This window comes from Cervus elaphus, chromosome X, assembly GCF_910594005.1.
Source record: "Cervus elaphus chromosome X, mCerEla1.1, whole genome shotgun sequence".
NCBI lineage: Eukaryota > Metazoa > Chordata > Mammalia > Artiodactyla > Cervidae > Cervus > Cervus elaphus.
The window spans coordinates 134,697,241-134,703,593 of NC_057848.1; positions in this window are offsets into that span (position 1 = coordinate 134,697,241).

Genomic DNA, 6,353 nt, shown 5'->3' on the forward strand with positions numbered 1-6,353 from the left:
ATTAGGGAAAACTAGGTAAAGGGCTCGTGGGACCTCTCTTTACTATTAATATCTTTACAACTTCCCGTGAATCTATAATTATCTTAAAAAGTTAAACAATTTGGAAAACATCTGTACAACGAAAATTTTGTTTATTTTACAATTATATAAGTCCTCATAGGAAAACTACAGAGTGCTTATAACCAATGGACCCTATTCCTTCATCTGGATTTAATATTACATGGTTCCTTGACATTCCAAAAACCTGGTTACCTTCCTCTGAATGTTGTCTGATTTGTCAGTGTTCTTAAATACTGATGCCCCAAAGGGAGCACCTGCTTCAGATGGGATATCACCTCCCTTGTTCTAGATGCTATACTTTTGTTAATGCAGCCACATTCTTCTCTGGCTTTTTAAGTAGCCATAGCATAATTCTTGCGTGTTTTTTTTGGTCTTGTAATCATATAAAATTTTCAGATCTTTGCATATGAATGGAAAAATTTCACCATTAGTACTTATATAGTTGGTTATTATGAACTTATATGGGAAACTTTTTTGTTTATCTCTTTTGGATTTCACTTTGTTTGATTCGGTCCAGCTTTGTCTCATCAAGTTTTCAAACTCAGTTGCCTATCATAAGGGCTATCTTCACATTGTGATTCAGCTCCAGATATGTCGATTCTATCTTTCTATGGCTTCATCTCAGTCACTGCTATAAAAATGTTGAAAAGGACAGGGTATAATCACTATAGAGGTACACCACTTTGATGTTCAAGCAGAAAGTTACCATTCAGCTGCATGGAATGCAGATAGGCTTTACAGTTAATGTTTTGAGGTTCTGCCTCAAGTTTTTTCTTTTTTTTTTTTGGTAGCTAAAAAAACATGTAACATGAGATTTACCCTCAACAAAATTCTTTTTTTGCCCTCAACAGCTTTTTAAGTGTGAAATATAATGTTGTTAACTGTAAACATATTTTGTACAGCATATCTCTAGAACCTTTTCATCTTGGATGACTGAAACTTTATGCCCATTGAGCAGCAACCCTCCCACCCCCACTCCCTAGCAATTACCAATCTACTTTCTTCTTCAATGAGTTTGATTACTTTAGATGCATCATATAAATGGAATAATATATAGTATCTGTCCCTCTGTGACTGGCTTATTTCCTTAGCATAATGTCCTTAAGGTACATCTATGTAGTAGCAGATGACAGTATTTCCTTCTTTCTGTGGTTGAATAATAGTCCATTGAAAGCATATACCATTTTTCTGTATCAATTCATCTGTTGAAAGGCATTTAGGTTGTTTCCACTTCTTGGCTGTTGTGAATAATGTTGCCATGAACACAGAAATGCAAATATCTCTTTGAGATCCTGATTTCAATTCTTTTGGGTAAATACCTAGAAATAGGATTGCTAGATAAGAGTTGGACATGACTGAGCGACTGAACTGAACTGAGATCATATATAATCCTTTTATTAACTTTTTGAGGAACTATCACAGTATTTTCCATAGTGGCTATACCATTTTGCATTCTTTTTTCCCTCCATTTTGTGTTCTTATTAATACCAACAGTGCACAAGTGTTTTAATTACTCCACATCCTCAGCAACTATTTGTTTTAAATCACTTTTGTACTATGTAGTATTTTTTCTTTTTTTTCTAATTTTATTGACATATAAGTGATATATAGCACTATATAAGTTTAAGGCATACAGCATAATGATTTGACTTCCATACATCATGAAATAAAATTATTTCTATTTGTAGATGACATGATTTTCTATGTAGAAAACCATAAAGATTCAACAGCAAAAAACCCAGTTACAACTAATAAACAAATTCTATAAAGTTGTAGGATACAAAATCAATATACAAATGTCAGTTGCATGTCTGTACAGTAAAAATGAAGTATCTGAAAAAGAAATTAAGAAAAATATCTCATTTACAATAGCATCAAAAATAAAAAAATACATAAGAATAAACTTAATCAAGGAATTGAAAGTCTATACTCTGAAAACCACAAAACTCTGATGAAAGAAATGGAAGAAGACACAAATAAATGGAAAGATATCCTGAGTTAATGAATTAGAAGAATTAATATTGTTAGAATGTCCATGCTCCTCAAAACCATCTATAGAGTCAATGCAATCCCTATCAAAATTCCAATGGTGTTTGTTTGTTTTTTTAACAGAAATAGAATTGAGACAATCCTAACATTTATATGGAACCACAAAGGACCCCAAATAGCCAAAGCAATATAGAGAAATAAGAACAAATCTGGAGGTCTGGTGTAGAGTTAGGTTGCTTATTTGAAATCTTTGTTCTTTTTTTTAACATAGGTGTTTATCACTGTAACATTCCTTCTTAGTACTGTTTTTTCTGTAGCCCATAAGTGCTGGTATGTTGTACTTTAGTTATCATCTTTTTCAAGATATTTTGGATTTCTTTGATCCATTAATTGTTCAGGAATATGTTGTTTAATTTCCACATGTTTGTGAATTTTCAGTTTTCCTTCTGCTTTTTATTTATAGCTTCATTCCATTGTGGTCAGGAAGGATACTTGGTATGATTTCAATCTCCTTAAAATGTGTTGAGACTTGTTTTGTTGAACTAACATGCGATCTATCCTGGAGAATGTTCTGCTGCTGTTGGGTGGAATATTCTTAAATGTCTCTTAAATCCATTTGGAGTATAGTGTTGTTCAAGTGAGCATTGAAGTCTACTATTGTCATGTTGCCGTTAATTTGTCCCTTCAGTTCTGTCAATGTTTGTTTTATAGAATTAGGTGTTCTAATTTGGGTGCATATATGTTTATAATTGTTATATCTGCCTGGTAAATTGACCCTTTTATTATTGTGTAATGCCCTTTTTTGTCTCTTGTGCCAGTTTTTGACTTAAAGTCTATTTTGTCTGTTATGAGTGTAACCACTTCTGCTCTTTTTTGGTTACCATTTGCATGGAATATTTTTTCTGTCCTTTTGTTTTCAGCCTATATGTATCCTTAACTGAAAGTGAGTCTGAAGACAGCATGTAGTTGAATCTTTTATTTTATTCATTCAGCCATTCCATGTCTTTTGATTGGGAAATTTTAATCCATTTACATTTTAAGTAATTATTGATAGGGAAGGACTCACTACTACCATTTTGATCATTGTTTGCTGTTTGTCTTGTAGGTATTTTGTCCCTCTGTCCTTTTCTTGCTGTCTTCCTTTGAGTTTCATTGATTTTATTTATTATTTTTTTGACTTGCTTTGATTCCTTATTATCTTTTATATGTCTTCTATAGGCATTTTCTTTGTGGTTACCATGGGACTCACATGAAACGTCTTATAGTTGTAGCATTCTATTTTAAGCTGATAACAATTCAATCACATAAAAACTTCTACTTTTCCCCCCTCTATGTTATTTATGTCATAAATTATATCTTTTATATTGTGTGTCCACTAACATTTTATAGTTATTTTTATACTTTTGTATATTAACTTCCATAACACAATTAAAAGTGATTCATGCATCATAGTTGCAATATGACAGTATTCTGTATCTATCTATATATTTATCCTTAATTGTGAGCTTTATACTTTCATATGCTTTTGTGTTACTGTTTTCTGTGTTTTCATTTCATTTTGAAGGATTCACTTTAAACATTTCTTGTAAGACTGGCCTACTGGTGGTTAACTCTTTCAGCATTTCTTTATCTGGAAAAGTGTCTACTTCCCATTTTTGATGGACAGTTTTTGCGCTTAGAGTATTCTTGGTTAGCAGTCTTTTTTTCTTTTTTTCAGTACTTTGAATATATTCCTTCTGGTCTGCATGGTTTCTGCTAAAAAATCCACTTATTGTCTTACAGGGGTTCCTTTGAATGTAATGAATCACTTTTCTCTTGCTGCTTTCAAAATTCTCTTTCACTTTTGACAATTTGATTATCATATAGCTTGTGGAGTTCTTATATCTGGATGCTATTTCCTTTCCTTTCCCAGATTTGGAAGGTTTTCAGCTGTTATTTCTTTAAATAAGCTTTCTCCTTCTTTCTCTCTTAATCTTTTGGGACTATCATAATGCCTATGTTGATCTACGCAATGGTATCCCATACATCTCCTAAGCTTTCTTCATTGTTTTTCATTTTGTTTCTCTGATTGGAAAATTTCAAAATGAACTGTTGAGTTTGCTGGGTTTTTTTTTTTTTCTGCTGACCAAGTCTGATGTTGAACTCCTCTAGTGAATTTTTCCATTCATTTATTGCATTCTTCATCTCCAAAATTCTATTTGGTTCTCTTATTCTCTATCTTTTTGTTGAACTCGCTGTGTCCATCTATCATTTTTCTGAACTCATCGTGCATTTTTAATGGTGGTTATTTTGAATTCTTTGTCAAGTAATTCATATACCTTCATTTCTTTATGGTCAGCTTTTGCAGATTTATTTTGTCCCTTTGATTGGGCCATTTCCCCCTGTTTCTTAATGTTGCTTATAACTGTGTTGGTATATGTTGATATTTGCAAAAAAAAAAAAAACCAGCCATCTTTCTGTCTTTAGGACTGCCTTGTACAAGGGAAGACCTTCACCAAACAACTTGCCTCGAGATTCTGGGGGGGCCTTTCAGACTTTTCTGTGAATGTTTCTTCTCTGGACTTGTGCAATGTAGATTTCTCATTAAAGAGATTTGCTTGTTTTTTTGGCTTTTTTCTTCTTGCAGGAACTCATAATCTCTTGCTTACGCTGACTGGCGTCTGTCGGTCGTACTGTGCATCCTTTGAAGCAGCAGCATGGCACCATAGCTGTATGCTTTTTGGTGGCCCCCAGGCATCTAGAGTATATCAGGTCCTGTCAGCACCTCAAGTTGTGCTAGACAGAAACCAGTCCCTGGGGCAGCTGCACAAGCCAGGGTGTTGGATGCTTGCTCTACTCTTTCCCTACTAAGGGAGAGGCCGCCAACATGTACTGGCCTCTGTCCCCTGTACCGTGGGCGCCCCTTAGCAGCAGCAGGCTGCACTGATCTCTCTGGGCTTTAGCAGCCCTGAAGCATTTGGAATATGCTAGCTTCTGTCCATGCTCTGAGACAGAAACCAGTCTCGTGGGCAGCCCCCTGGAAAACTAGAACATTAGACATACGCTCTACTCTTCCCTTTCTGCTTGAGGGAGAGGCCCCTGGAGGGAGAGGCCTCTGTCTGCTGTCCTTAGGAGCAACAGCATGCTACCTAGATCTTTTTTTGTTATTGTTGTTCGCAGTGGCCCCCAAGCAGTTAAAGCATGCTGGGTCCTGTCAGTGGTCTGAGACAGGCGAGACAGAAGCCAGTCCCTTGGGTAGCCTCTTCTGAAAAGTCAGAACATTGGATAAGCATTCTAGTCTTCTCTTTCCCTCCCTCTGGAGAAGCCAGGAGCTGGGAGTTTGCTCATGAGCTTATGGCACTATGCCATGGACTATGGTAAGAGGATGTCACAAAATTTCCTACTGGCTTTAATATAGCTGGTTTCATGCTTGCCTGGTGTACAGGGACCTTTTAACTGGTTTCTGGATTTGTCATAAAGGGATTTCTCATCCACGTTCTGTTGATGTCTCCGTGGGAGGAAGGAAGGTCCTGTTCTGCCATTTTGCTGACATCATTATACCCCAGCTTTTGAGCCAAGGCCATTCTTCCTTGGTAGCTCCCACACAGAGTCTGAGGATGGTGGGGGCATCAGGCCCTTGGCATGACTGTCTAGTGTGAAACTCCCGTAATGAGCAACCTTCTCTGTGGAGCTCCTTGTAATACAACAGGCTAAGACTGTCACGTCTTTTTTTGCATTCTGAAGCTGGCTCTGCCCAGTCTGCATTCTCCCCGTTTTATCTTTCACAAGCATTACCTACCAATAAACCTCCTCATCCCTAACTCTGTCTTAACATCTGTTCCTGGAAGACTCAACTCATAAACAAGTCTGAGATCACAGTCTTGTGGCTCTGCCTCAGTCTTCACTCTTGGCTGACATTGATCACTCAGTGAATACCCTCTGGGGAAAGTTGTTCCAAGTGGTCTCTCTTCAATTCATCCTCTGTTGCCACCGATTTACTTGTGGCAAAGACTGACTGGCTGTTTACCAGCTCTCCTTGGGAACATTGCTAGACTACATTTCCCACCCTCCCTTTCTGTTAGGTGAATATCAAAGAAAATATGTTTATTTTCTTCTCTTGGCACTTGTAGAGGTTCAGACATGTTGGAAAGAGCATATGATAGACTTCGAGATGTATGATCAGTGTTTCCTTTTTCTTGGTTCTCTCATCTAGAAGGAATCATATTTCAACTAACTTGGAAAAATGGACTCTGAGAGACTAGATTGAGAGATATGCCCTCAGATGGCAAAGAAAGACAATATCGTGTTGGTTTGTAAAACCTGAC